This window comes from Lithobates pipiens, unplaced genomic scaffold (genome assembly GCF_037356315.1).
Source record: "Lithobates pipiens isolate NorthernLeopardFrog02 unplaced genomic scaffold, aLitPip1_a1.2 Scaffold_18, whole genome shotgun sequence".
In the NCBI taxonomy this organism is placed as follows: Eukaryota; Metazoa; Chordata; class Amphibia; order Anura; family Ranidae; genus Lithobates; species Lithobates pipiens.
In genome coordinates, this window is record NW_027507758.1 from 576,944,937 (window position 1) to 576,959,621 (window position 14,685).

Sequence of the window (14,685 nt, forward strand, 5' to 3'; positions counted from 1 at the left end):
TGTGTGTGCGTGCGTGCGTGTATTTTTTTTATATAGATATCCTTACATCAGGCTTAAAAGAAGGACAACTGAGGGAAGGACAGACAGAGAGATTGGTTCCGTTACAAAAGAGGGACAGTTGAGAGGTATGCTGTATGGCTGCAGACACTTATCATTATTCTACCCCACCACTAAGTAGTGACACTGAAAATTAGTCATCTATTTTATTTTTTATTTTTTGGCAGTTACATATAAATATAGTTGCTATGGACCTTGTCACTATTCTTCTGACAATCGTGATCATCCTGTTTTTGGCAAAGGTCTATAATGACCAAAAACAAGACAAAAACTATCCTCCAGGTCCAAAACCTCTACCAATCATCGGAAGCCTGCACATGGTCAACCCAGTGAATCCTCAGAAAGATTTTATGAAGGTAATCAAGTATTTTTGCTGATAGTGTTGAGTTTCTATTCTTATTTTTTTTGGTGGACATGATGGGGTTTATGATGAGTATGCATCTGGTGAGGGTGAAGGTGGACTAGTTTAGATGAGGGATTGTGGGGCAAAAGGGATAAATGCACTTTGTTTCAAAGAAAACTTATTAGTAAAAGTTGAACAATGGGCAAACAACTAAATGTATATTTAAATCACAAATATGAACTGTCTGACCTGCCAAAGGATTTGTAAACTTGTTCAGCCACTGCCAAACAGTCCATCCAGAAGGGTGACACTGCTTCCCCTGTTGAGCAAATAAATAAGGAATACGGTTCTTGATAGCATTAAAGGATATTTCATATAAAGGTGGTATGGGGGATCAATATTATACATAAATAGTATACACAGGATATTTTTACATTATATTGTTTTTATATGTGGTTGGATGGAGGATTTCTACTGCTGTTTCCCACCCTAATGATAGAGGTTATTGGGACAGAAAGTGAGGGAAAATAACTGTAAGGCTTCATTCAAATGGGCATTGAGGTCCATAAGGAATAAATTAGGTATTTGTTTATGCATCTGAAGTTGCCAGGAGCTGCATGTAGGTGAGATGCAGCGTGGTGCAGCAGCAACAATACACAGTTCCAGTACAATGTAAAGAACTTGTATTGAAGTAATACAAAAACATTTATCAACAGGGATGTTGGTGCCATTTTTCTGACACTGTCGCCTACCCTACCCATGTCACCACTCTTTACTAATACAAAGACAGTTACCATAAATCCAGTAGGAAGGCAGCCAAACACGAGTTCCAACACCGTATAGAGAGCAAGTTTCAGCAGAACTGATAGCACCTGTTAGGAGGGGCAGAATGCAGACTGGCTTGCTCTTGCCCAAGCAAGAATATGTCCAGAGTTGCAAACCCTACCTTTTTTCTCCTCATCAGGAACCTATCTCTATGGCTAGTTCTGTCTCTAACAGATGGGGTACCTGTCTCTACTCTAACCACTTGCAAAATGCACGCCAAGCCTGGGAGCTAGGGCCTTAAATAGGCTTTGCCTGACCCAAAATGGCTGCTAGAGTCACATGGGGTGGCATTATTCAATCGGACAACTTCCCTAGTGACCCAGGAAACTATAGAAGAGCCATGTTCCTCTTAAAGAGGGATTCCACCTAAAAAAAAAATATTAAAAGTCAGCAGCTATAAATACTACAGCTGCTGACTTTTAATAAATGGACACTCACCTGTCCCTGGTTCCAGCGATGCCGGCAGCCGAGGCCGATCGATCGCTCGGCTCTCGGCTGCTGCAGTCACCATTCTAGGTGAGGGAATCAGGAAGTGAAGCGAATCGGCTTCACTTCCCGGTTCCCTACTGCTCATGCGCGAGTCGCGCAGCGCAATAGGAATTCTCCGCGCTGTCACTGGGACCAGTGTGTGTCCCAGCAGACAGCGCGGCAGGGCAGGAAATGACATAGACTCCCACGGGAGTCTATGCCCGGAAGTGGGTGTAAATACCTGTCTTTGACAGGTATCTCCAACCCCCTCCCCCCTGTAAGGTGCCAATTGTGACACCGGAGGGGGGGAGGGTTCCGATCGGCGGAAGTTCCACTTTAGGGTGGAACCCCGCTTTAACTTCCTCCCCAACTGCAATGCCGCTCTGGACGAGCGTCACCTGAAGTGGAGTTCTACAACATTTGTATTTTGGTGCCATCTGTTGGCATTTGCAGACTTTAAGAAATCCATCCCATCTGGCTGAAATTAAATAGATTGGGTAAAAATCATCTCGTGTTAACTGGTATATTAATGCATCTACTAATTATAGTTACTATAACGCTTCCTGCTTGAGGTGATTGTAGCTGTATTAGTGCACCTGCAACAAGAACAACTGAGTTCCATCCATGATATCTTTTTTTTTTATTAGCACCAACATCCAAAATTTCAGGACAAGCTTTCGGGGTATGTGCCTTTCTTCAATGTCCAAGCAATACTAATACACAAAGTTTTAGCAGAATGCTAAATAGGACAATCTGAGAAAAAAAGCAAAAAAAAAAGAAAAAAAAGAAAAGATACAGGAAACCCACTAACAGATGTAAATATCTACACAGTTCCAGTTTCCACCCCCAACACACCAAACACATCATACACAGTAATGCCATCAGATACCATTGAATATGATAAAACCTAGAAGACAGAAATAAAAAACTAGGAATGCTAGCAGATTTATTCCATAAGAAGGGTTACAAGGACAAAACCTTCAGTACAAGCATAAACACCTGTGGGATATCATTTCTCGCAACAAGACCACACCATGGAAGCCATACATGTTTTAATTCTTCAAGGGAACTTCTACTACTCAGGAAAGGAAAACTTTTGAATTAAACATGATAAACAATTTGACACAAAAGGTAATGGATGAAATGTGAAATGTGGATGAAATGTGGACCTTGGTTTTCACTGTCCAAACGTTTAAGACCCCCCCCATCTCTGTGACTGGTACTCCTACTCACCCTCTCTCTGCCTTATCTTACTAACTATCCAGTTTACGTGTATTAGTACTGCTTGGACTTGAAGAAGGGGACACACCCCGAATGCTTGTCATGAAAATGTGTATGTTAATGCAAATTAAAAAAAGTATTCATAGTTCATAGCAGAACTCCTCCATACTCCCAAGACTCAGGGCAGAGCTAAATTCTGTGATTACTGTCTCTGACTCCTCCCCCTCCCAATTCATGTGTCTTACTTTGGTTAACCACTTCAGCCCCGGAAGATTTGGCTGCTCAATGACTGGGCCTTTTTCTGTGATATGGCACTGTGTCGCTTTAACCGACAATTGCGCGGCCGTGCCAAATTTTGTACCCAAACAAAATTGACGTCCTTTTTTTCCCAACAAATAGAGCTTCCTTTTGGTGGTATTCAATGGCCTCTGTGGTTTTTATTTTATGTGCTATAAACAAAAGAAGAGCGACAATTTTGAAAAAAAGCACAATATCTTTTTACTATAATAAATATCCCACATTTTTTATCATAAATTTGTTTTTCCTCAGTTTAGGGCAATATGTATTCTTCTACATATTTTTGGTAAAAAAAGAAATCGCAATAATTGTATATGGATTTGTTTGCACAAAAGTTATAGCGTATACAAATAGGGGATAGATTTATGTCATTTTTTATTAACAATGGCGGTGATCTGCAATTTTTATCGGGACTGCGATATTGCGGCAGACATATCGGACACATTTGACACATTTTTGGGACCATTGACAATTATACAGCGATCAGTGCTATAAAAATGCACTGATTACTGTATAAATGTCACTGGCAGGGAAGGGGTTAACACTAGGGGGTGATCAAGGGGTTAACTGTGTTCCCTCACTGTGTTCTAACTGTAGGGAGGATGGGACTGTCTAGGAGAGATGACAGATCGTTATTCATGATCAGTATGGACACACGATCTGTCTTCTCTCCCCTGAGAGAACCGGGATCAGTGTGTTTACACACACAGATCCCGGTTCTCGCTCTGTCATGAGCAGTTGCAGGAGCCCGGCGGTCATCATAACCACTGGGCACTCCCATCAGCTCCAGGCACACGATGCGGGCATGTGCGCGTTCCCCTAGTGGTGAAAAGGTGAATCGACGTAAGGTAACATAGTTTTGCCCAGCCGTGCCATCCTGACGCAGTAAAACTGCAGTGGCTGGTCGGCAAGATGTTAATGAGGACATCCATTACAGTAACAGGCCAATAGTAAGGCACATGAGATACAAGGAGATGGCAGAAAGCACAGAAGGTGGCCAATATTTTTATCTCAGAGTTCCCTAGATTCAAAGGTTTCAGTGCGCTGCACAGAGAATCAAAGGCAGCATGAGTATACATAGATGTACTGTACCTGTTAAGTAAGCATCAGTTTACAATGTTGTTTTGGATCAACATGCTCTTTGTTATCTCTATAATGTGTCATATTGTTTTTATAGCTATACAAGAAATATGGTCCAGTATTTAGCATCCAGCTGGGTTTGGAAAAGATGGTTATCTTAAGTGGTTATGGCACCATAAAAGATGCACTAATTAACCACGCCGATGAATTTAATGAAAGACCAGATGGCCCAATATTTGCTAAAACAACAAAAGGAAATGGTATTGATATATATTTTTTTAATTCTAAATATATTTTGCCTAAATTACAGTCTGTAAATGGCATAGACAGACGATATATGTTACATATTAAAGACAATTCTAGTTAAGGTAGAAATAGCCAGGAAAGTTATATCAGGTTGGCTGTGTGTGACAAACCCAGCCAGGACAGGAGCTTTTGGAGGGGACTGCAGGAGTAGCCTCTTGCCCACTGAATATGGGCCCTGGCTTTTAAGGGAGCACTACTCTTTGGGAGTTGTGTGCCTGGGGGGGGGGGGGGGTGGTTTTGCTTTGGATTTGGGATTGTCTACCTGAAACACACAGACTCTGGGAATCTAGGCCTTAGATCCATATTTAGGGCCTCTATGCCCATAACCAGCAATGACTACTTTAGGTGGTGATACTCAGAGCAGATGTTTATATCATCAGTAGGGATGGGTGAACAGTTTGCCCCGAGCATGAGTTCAGACCAAACATTTGCCTGTTCGTCCATTCGCTGAACACCCGAATTTGCAGGGTGTTTGCCGGGGGTTCACCCTGACAAACACCCTGCAATGCACTGAGTGCTGCACAGTGCATTCTATGCCCTGATTGGGCAAAACTTCGTCCAATCCGGGCACAGTGTAAGCTGGTTGTTAAGGAACGGGGCCGGGAAGCTGGCCTTAACAACTGATGAGTCATCACCAGCTGTCAATGGGTTTCACCGCTGACAACTGAATAAAAAAAAATAAAGAAAAAAAAACGTCATTATATGCAAGTGATTGGCCATAAAAGGGGTAAGGGGGACTGGGAAAAATTCCTTTAAATATTGTGCCTGGGGGCCCCCTTAACCATTTAAGGACCAAGCCTCTTTTTGAGATTTGTTGTTTACAAGTTAAAAACAGTTTTTTTTTTCTAGAAAATTACTAAAAAAATGTATAATGTTTGGAGGTTCTAACACCCTAGAGAATAAAATAGTGGTTGTATTTGTGCAGCGGTCTTACAAGCGCACTTTTTTTGGAAAAAATATACTTTTTTAAATTAAAAAATAAGAAAACAGTAAAGCTAGCCCAATTTTTTTCATATTGTGAAATATAATGTTACGCCGAATAAATTAATACCCAACATGTCACGCTTCAAAATTGCGCCCGCTCGTGGAATGGCGACAAGGTTTTACCCTTAAAATTCTTCATAGGCAACGTTTAAAAAATTCTACAGGTTGTATGTTTTGAGTTACAGAGGAGTTATATGGCTAGAATTATTGTTCTTGCTCTACTGATTGTGCCGATACCTCACATGTGTGGTTTGAACACCGTTTTCATATGAGGGCGCTACTCACATATGCTTTTGATTCTGAACCCAAGCTTGGCAGGATGGGGTTCGTTTAAAAAAAAAATGTCCTTATTTATCTTACCTTTTATTTTTTTACACTGTTATTTTTTTTTTTTATTCTGTCACTTTTATCCCTTTTATTCCTATTACAAGGAGCGTAAATATCCCTTGTAATAGAAAAAAAAGCATGACAGAACGTCTTAAATATGAGATCTGGGGTCAAAAAGACCTCAGCTCTCATATGTACACTTAAATGCAATAAAAAAAAATTGTCATTTAAAAAAAAAAACGAGAAAAAAAAATGGCCCTTTAAAAGCTATGGGCGGAAGTGATGTTTTGAAGTTGCTTCTGCCCTGCAATGGTATGGAAACCGGTGGGGGCCATCTTCCCCACACTCGTCTCCATGCCAAGGAAGGAGCAACATCCAATCGCCTCCTCTGCTGCCGACAGCTCCGGTAAGCAGCAAAGGGCACTGAAGCATGGTAGGAGGGTGGGGCCCTCTCACGCCGCCGATAAGAGTGATCTTGCAGGGAATCAGCCGCAGAGACCACTTTTATCTGAAAGTGGACCACCGGCTGAAGCTAGCTGCTGCCATAACAACGATATTCCTCTTCAAAGTTAGGACGTATATTGGCATGTGGTGGTCCGTAAGTGGTTAACCACTTCAGCCATGAGCTTCGTTTTGAGATTTGGTGTTTACAAGTTAAAAACAGGTATTTTTGCTAGAACATTACTTAGAACCCCTAAACATTAAAACATTTTTTTAACACTCTAGAGAATAAAATAGCGGTTGTTGCAATACTTTCTGTCACACCATATTCACGCAGCGGTCTTACAAGCACACTATTTTTGGAAAAAAATACACTTTTTTCAATTAAAAAATAAGACAGCAGTAAAGTTAGCAATTTTTTTTTTATATTGTGAAAGATAATGTTATGCAGAGTAAATTGATACCCAACACGTCATGCTTCAAAATGTGGTTTGAACACCGTTTTCACCGCTTTCATATGCGGGCAATGCTCAGCTCACGTATGCGTTCACTGCTGTACGCAAGCTCAGTGGGACAGGGCGTGTTTACTTTTTTTCTTATTTATTTCACCTTTTATTTTTAATTTTTACACTGTTCTTTAAAAAAAAATGGTGTCACTTTTATTCCTATAACAAGGCTCTGGTAAGCAGTGGAGGGCACATGAGCGTGGCAGGAGGGGGCCCTCTCCCACTGCCGATAAAAAGTGGTCATGCGGCGAATCCGCCACAGGGACCACTTTTATCTGAAAGCGGACCACCTGCTGAAGAAGAGGATACCAGAGTTATGGTAGCTAGCTGCTGCCATAACAAAAATATCCCTCTTCAAACTGCCAACGTATAATGATGGCAGGCGGTAAAGTGGCACATTTGTAGCATATACAGACCATGCTGCATTTCCAAAGAAAAAAATCCCATTTAAAATGACTCACAGTTAAAAATCACCTGACTATTAAAAAAATAAAGAAAAAAAACAGCGTGGGGTCCCCCCCAGTCCATAACAGGCCCCAAAGCACATTGTACCCATGTTGATGGGGACAAGGGCCTCTTCACAACAACTCTGGTGTGTGGTTGTGGGGGTATGCGGGTGGGGGGGCTTATTGGAATCTGGAAGCCCCCTTTAACAAAGGCCCCCAGAATCCTGCCCCCGTATATTAATGGGTATCGGGTACATCATACCCCTATCCATTCACCAAAAAATGTCATAAAGTAAAAACCATAAGTTTTTAACAAATCCTTTATTAAAAAAAGAAAAAGAAAAAAAAAGTGTCCTGCGATGTAATCCACCATCAATCACGCCACCTGACGGGCCCCGAAATATAGGAGAAAATGAAAACGCTACCCGCCATATGCACTCTCTACTGACCTGGTGTGGCTCATCTGACCTGGTGTGCTATATATTCTGTGTGAGTTTTCAATAAAGAGAGTTCCAGGTTGCATCTAAGCTATTGTCGGCTAGTCTTGGATGGTCAGCTATAATATCTGGTTGCCATGTCCAAACTGTAGGAGGCTATATATCTTGATGGAAGCACCCAAGCTGGGTGCTGGGCGGTTCAATCACACTGTGTATTTCTTTTTTTTAAATTATGAAATGCAGAATTTCAATTCTACAGATTCCATGTCACTGCCCCACCTCGCCACCGCTTTGGATTGCTGGGGAGCATCACCACTAGGGATGAGCTCAGTGTTCGAGTCGAACGCACGTTCAACTCGAACACCGCTGTTTGCCCGTTCAGTGAATTCCGAACGTTATGGGCCGTTCGCTCTATATTCAAGTGGCGCTCATGCCCCACAATGCACTACGCCTTCGCCGTGATAGAGAGCACTGACTCCAGCACCAAGATAGAGAGCACTGACACCAGCACCGTGATAGAGAGCACTGACACCAGCACCGTGATAGAGAGCACTGACATCAGCACCGAGTAAGAGAGCACTGACACCACACCAGCACCGTGATAGAGAGCACTGACACCAGCACAGAGTTAGAGAGCACTGACACCACACCAGCACCGTGATAGAGAGCACTGAGACCACACCAGCACGAGATAGAGAGCACTGACACCACACCAGCACTGTGATAGAGAGCACTGACACCAGCACCGAGATAGAGAGCACTAACACAAGCACCGAGATAGAGAGCACTAACACAAGCACCGAGATAGAGAGCACTAACACAAGCACCGAGATAGAGAGCACTAACACAAGCACCGAGATAGAGAGCACTGACACCACACCAGCACCGTGATAGAGAGCACTGACACCAGCACCGTGATAGAGAGCACTGAGACTACACCAGCACCGAGATAGAGAGCACTGAGACCACACCAGTACCGAGATAGAGAGCACTGAGACCACACCAGCACCGAGATAGAGAGCACTGAGACCACACCAGCACAAGATAGAGAGAGAGCACTGACACCAGCACCGAGATAGAGAGCACTGACAGCAACACTGATACCAGCAACTCGCTGTGGGACACAAAAATATGACACCGCTCAACCTCTTCAAACAGGAGGGTACGGGCATATAGTACGGTGTGCTTTTTTCGTACAAGGAAGTGAGCCAAAGGTAGAAAAAAGGTCAGTGTGCTCGATTAAATAAATCATTTATAGAGTTATGCATATACATGGTCTACTGGTCACATGTGTTGAATTCCTCTGAGATCCATGCCTCATTCATTTTTAGAAATGTGAGGTAGTCAACACTGTCGTGACCTAGGCGAGTGCGCTTATCGGTCACGATCCCCCCTGCTGTGCTGAACGTCCTTTCGGACAGGACACTGGGCGAGGGGCAAGCCAACAGTTCCATTGTAAATTGGGCAAGCTCTGGCCAGAGGTCAAGCCTGCCCACCCAGTAGTCCAGGGGTTCATCACTCCTCAAAGCGTCCACATCGGCCGTTAACCCAATGTAGTTGGACACCTGTCGGTCTAGGCGTTCCCTGATGCTGGATCCAGATGACACCTGTCGATGGGTCGGCTGAAAGAATGACCTCATATCAGAAGTCACCAACACATCTTCAAACCGCCCTCTTCTTGCAGGCGCTGTTGGATTGGTACCCGCAACTCTTTCTCTGGGAGTGGGAATTCCTTCTCTGCCAGCGCACGCAAAAGCAGAATGCAGCAGTTGTCGAAGCAAGGTCTGTAAGTGCTCCATTCTGACAGCCCTCTGTGACGGTGGTAACATTTCTGCCATTTTGTGTTTGTACCGGGGGTCCAAGTACGTTGCCACCCAGTACTGGTCCTTGACCCTTATGCTTTTTATACGTGGGTCCCTGTTAAAACACTGGAGCATGAAGGCCCCCATTTGCACTAAACTGGAAGCGGTGTGGTGGCCTGGCTCCTGCTCATCATCCAGGATAATGCTGTCCTCCTCGTTCTCCTCTCCCCATCCACGCACAACAACAGGGATCCCAGAAAGGTTTAAAGCATGCTCTTCTTGCTCCTCCTCATCCGCCCCGGCACCATCCTCCTCTGACTCCTCTTCAGACTCAGAAGTCTGCATGCGTCACGCATGAGCAGCAACTGGTGCAGTGAAGAAAACCAAGCTCCCCAGAACCTGTTCTGCCACAGTTCGTACAGTAGTCATTAACTGCACATTTTTGCTGGAGCAGCCTATCAAGCATATACAGTGCCTTGCGAAAGTATTTGGCCCCCTTGAACTTTTCAACCTTTTGCCACATTTCAGGCTTCAAACCTAAAGATATAAAATTTTAATTTTTTGTAAAGAATCACCAACAAGTGGGACACAATTGTGAAGTGGAACGAAATCTATTGGATAATTTAAACTTTTTTAGCAAATAAAAAACTGAAAAGTAGTGCGTGCAAAATTATTCAGCCCCTTTACTTTCAGTGCAGCAAACTCACTCCAGAAGTTCAGCGAGGATCTCTGAATGATCCAATGTTGTCCTAAATGACTGATGGTGATAAATAGAATCCACCTGTGTGTAATAAAGTCTCTGTATAAATGCACCTGCTCTGTGATAGTCTCAGGGTTCTGTTGAAAGCGCAGAGAGCATCATGAAGACCAAGGAACACACCAGGCAGGTCCGTAATACTGTTGTGGAGAAGTAAAAAGATTTCCCAAGCTTTAAACATCCCAAGGAGACCCATCAGACCACTGCAAATCTACCAAGACCTGGCCGTCCCTCTAAACTTTCAGCTCAGACAAGGAGAAGACTGATCAGAGATGCAGACAAGAGACCCATGATCACTCTGAATGAACTGCAGAGAACTACAGTTGAGGTGGGAGAGTCTGTCCATAGGACAACAATCAGTCGTACACTGCACAAATCTGGCCTTTATGGAAGAGTGGCAAGAAGAAAGCCATTTCTCAAAGATATCCATAAAAAGTCTCGTCTAAAGTTTGCCACAAGCCACCTGAGAGACACACCAAACATGTGGAAGAAGGTGCTCTGGTCAGATGAAACCAAAATCCAACTTTTTGCCCACAATGCAAAACGATATGTTTGGCGTAAAAGCAACACAGCTCATCACCCTCAACTCACCATCCCCACTGTCAAACATGGTGGTGGCAGCATCATGGTTTGGGCCTGCTTTTCTTCAGCAGGGACAGGGAAGATGGTTAAAATTGAGGGGAAGATGGATGCAGCCAAATACAGGACCATTCTGGATGAAAACCTGTTGGAGTCTGCAAAAGACCTGAAACTGGGATGGAAATTTATCTTCCAACAAGACAATGATCCCAAACATACAGCAAAATCTACAAAGGAATGGTTCACAAATAAACGTATCCAGGTGTTAGAATGGCCAAGTCAAAGTCCAGACCTGAATCCAATCAAGAATCTGCGGAAAGAGCTGAAAACTGCTGTTCACAAACGCTCTCCATCCAACCTCACTGAGCTCGAGCTGTTTTGCAAGGAAGAATGGGCAAGAATTTCAGTCTCTCGATGTGCAAAACTAATAGAGACATACCCCAAGCGACTTGCAGCTGTAATCGCAGCAAAAGGTGGCTCTACAAAGTATTAACGCAAGGGGGCCGAATAATTTCGCACGCCCCACTTTTCATTTTTTTATTAGTTAAAAAAGTTTCAAAAATCCAATAGATTTCGTTCCACTTCACAATTGTGTCCCACTTGTTGGTGATTCTTCACAAAAAATAAAATTTTTATATCTTTATATTTGAAGCCTGAAATGTGGCAAAAGGTTGAAAAGTTCAAGGGGGCCGAATACTTTCGCAAGGTACTGTAGAAGGTTGAGTTCCATCGCGTCGGGCAATCGCAAATAAGACGTCTGACCGGCAGATTGTGTCGCCGCTAGACATGGGCAATAAATTTGATTTGTTCTGTTCCGTTACGGTTCGTATTAAAATTCATTCGTACTTCGTATTTAGTGTCCAAAATTCCATTTCAATTTGTACGAAATACGAATTGCCGTTAGGTTCGTTAACTTGTACGAAGGTTCGTTCCGATGAATTTAAAGGCAAAAATATACCTCCTTATGACAGTCCATGCTGATGGAAGTTTGGTTTTTATCCGAAATACGAAATTCCGTTGAAGAATTTACTATCCGAAATACGAATTTTCGTTAAATGAGGGGCTCCCACCATCCCTGTGCTGTGCTGACTTCCTCCTTCGGATTCGTAAACAAAAGTTTGTATTTTGTACAGAATTCGGCCGCATGGTAATTCAAATTTTGGATCCTCCTGAACGTACGAATTTAGGGAAATTCGTACGAATTTGAGATTCATACGAAACGAATTGCACATGTCTAGTCGCCGCTAAATGTCAGCAAGGCGAGCCATGGCCATGTAAGATCTTCTGAAATAGGCCGGGATTTTCCTTGCCTGCCGCAAGATGTCCTGGACCCCAGGGTATTTGACAACGAATCGCTGCACGACCAAGTTTAAGACGTGTGCCATGCATGGCTAGTGCGTAATTTTGCCCTGTTTCAATGCGCTAAGCAGATTGGCACCGTTGTCACACACCACTTTACCAACTGTCAAATTGAGCGGTGTTAGCCACTGATCTGCCTGTGAATGCAAAGCTGAAAGGAGTGCAGGGCCAGTGTGGCTCCTGGCTTCCAGGCACAACAGACGCAGCACAGCATGGCAACATCTCACCTGGCATGTCGAATAGGTTCTGGGGAGCTTGGACGGCGCAGCGGAAGAGACGCTAGAAGTGGAAAAGGAGGAGTAAGCCGAGGAGGAGAGGGAGGAGGATGGAGTAGGAGGAGGAGAAGAAGAGCCAGGCCTGCATGTAATCCGTGGCGGTAAAACCAAATCTACACTGGTGCCACGGGTTACATGCTTGACGGCCGTCAGAAGGTTCACCCAGTGGGCAATAAAAGTGATATACCTTCCCTGCCCGTGTTTGCTAGACCACGTGTCTGTGGTCAGATGTATCTTGGCACCGACACTGTGTGTCAGGGATACATTCACTTGCCGCTGAACATGGCCATATTGCTCTGGGATGCCCTTCTCTGAGAAATACTTCCTTCCTGGGACCTACCATTGTGGTGTTCCAATGGCCACAAATTTTCGAAAGGCCTCCGAGTCAACCAGTTTATATGGCAGTAGTTGGCGGGCTATCAGTTCTGACAAGCCAGCCGTCAACCATTGGGCAAGAGGGTTATCCGGCATCATCATTTTTTAACGCTCGAACATTTGGCCCACGGAAGCCTGCCTTTTTCCAGAAAAACGTGAGGATGGCATGATGGAAGGTGGTGTGGAGGACAATTGTGAGGAGAGAGGAGAAGGAGAAGTAGAAGACGAGGCTGGACGGTGAGAGCCTGGAGTGTGCCTTTGTGGGTTTCGTTGCTCCCCCTGGGCTCGTGATGGCAGCTCATGTGCCTTCTTAAGGCGGTCGTCCCTAGGTGAGTGTTGGGCTTACCGCGACTTATGCGTTGACTACAAAGATTGCAGATGGCAACACTATTGTCAGCAGCGGACACATTAAAAAAAGCCCACACTGTGGAGCCATGTGTCGGCGTCCTGGGAGCGCCAGATGTGACCGTACATGGTGGATGCCTCGCTCCTGATACATTAGCAGTCTGCTTTGTCCCTCCTGTGCAATCTAAGTTCCGCCTGCTTCTCCTCCCTATCTGCCAGTCCATATCTCCCTCTGAACTCCCCTCCTCTTCCTCTCTTGTGGGCACCCACGTGACATCACTAGACACGTCACCATCGACGTCACCTTCCCCACTGCTATAATTAGAGATCTCTGAGAAGGCAGCAACAGCGGGGACCAACCTCCTCCTTGGGCTGATCTGGGTACTGTCGTCAGACTGCTGAGTGGTGGATGTTGCTACCTCCTCTTCCTGATCCAATGCCAAGAGTGGCTGCACATCGGAAATGTCTTGATATTTATCAGAAAATAATTCCTGTGACTGAAGCGGAAGGTATATTGTGGTGGTGGTGTTGGTGGTAGTGTCTTTGGGGGGTACACACAGCAGACAGTGAAGAGGGTGCAAATCGAGAGGATGAGGAGGGTGCAGAAGAGTAAGGCTGAGTGAGCCACTCAACCAAGTCTGGTGCGTCCTTTGACGTAATCGAACGCACCTTCTGCAATTTGCCACTTTGGCTCAAGTCTGTTGCTCCTGCCCCACCCCTACCACCCCTGCGGAAGGGCCTGCCTCTTCCTCTGCCTGTCATTTTTTAAATGACCCTGTGACAAAAGTCTCTAGAGAAGGGCAGTATGTATGTGGAAGAAGGTATATAACACCCCGCTTCATTCTGTCGTTTTTGGGGGCCACTGGTCTATCACACCAGTTATAATGCTTTTTTTTTTATTGCGTTTGTCACTCTTTGTAGTATCACTGCAGAACTGCTCAGCAGTCACAATGCTGCACAGTGGAAATGCACTATACTATGCTTTCTATATGTGCAAGTATTTTATACTTGTATTACACACCTATATACTGCACACCAAATAGTACACCTATACCAGTCCTTAAAAGGACCTTTGTGGACCTAGTAGCTAGTGATTTGCAGACTGTCCCTCAGTCCCTACATTGATAAAAGACAGCTGCAGAATCGAGCAGCAGTCAAGTATAACCCTTTCATGACTAAGCCTATTTTTGGAATTTGGTGTTTACAAGTTAAAATCCATATTTTTTGCTAGAAAATTACTTGGAACCCCCAAACATTATATATATATTTTTTTTAGCAGAGACTCTAGAGAATAAAACGGCGATTGTTGCAATATTTTATGTCACACGGTATTTGCGCAGTGGTGTTTTAAACGCAACTTTTTGGGAAAAGGGACACTTTCATGAATAAAAAAAAAACAAAACAGTAAAATTAGCCCAATTTTTTTGCGTAATATGAAATATAATGTTACGCCGA

The 14,685-nt window shown here is 44.1% G+C and overlaps 1 pseudogene across 1 annotated transcript in view; it reads left to right on the forward strand.

Annotated features, from left to right (window-relative positions):
- The first annotated feature begins 236 nt into the window (after positions 1-236).
- LOC143989071 (cytochrome P450 2K1-like) overlaps positions 237-14,685 on the forward strand; it is a 46,532-nt pseudogene continuing 32,083 nt past the window's right edge. The window contains exons 1-2 of the transcript XR_013276967.1: positions 237-413; positions 4,389-4,551. The product of XR_013276967.1 is annotated as a cytochrome P450 2K1-like (transcript). The remainder of the gene's footprint in view (positions 414-4,388; positions 4,552-14,685) is intronic.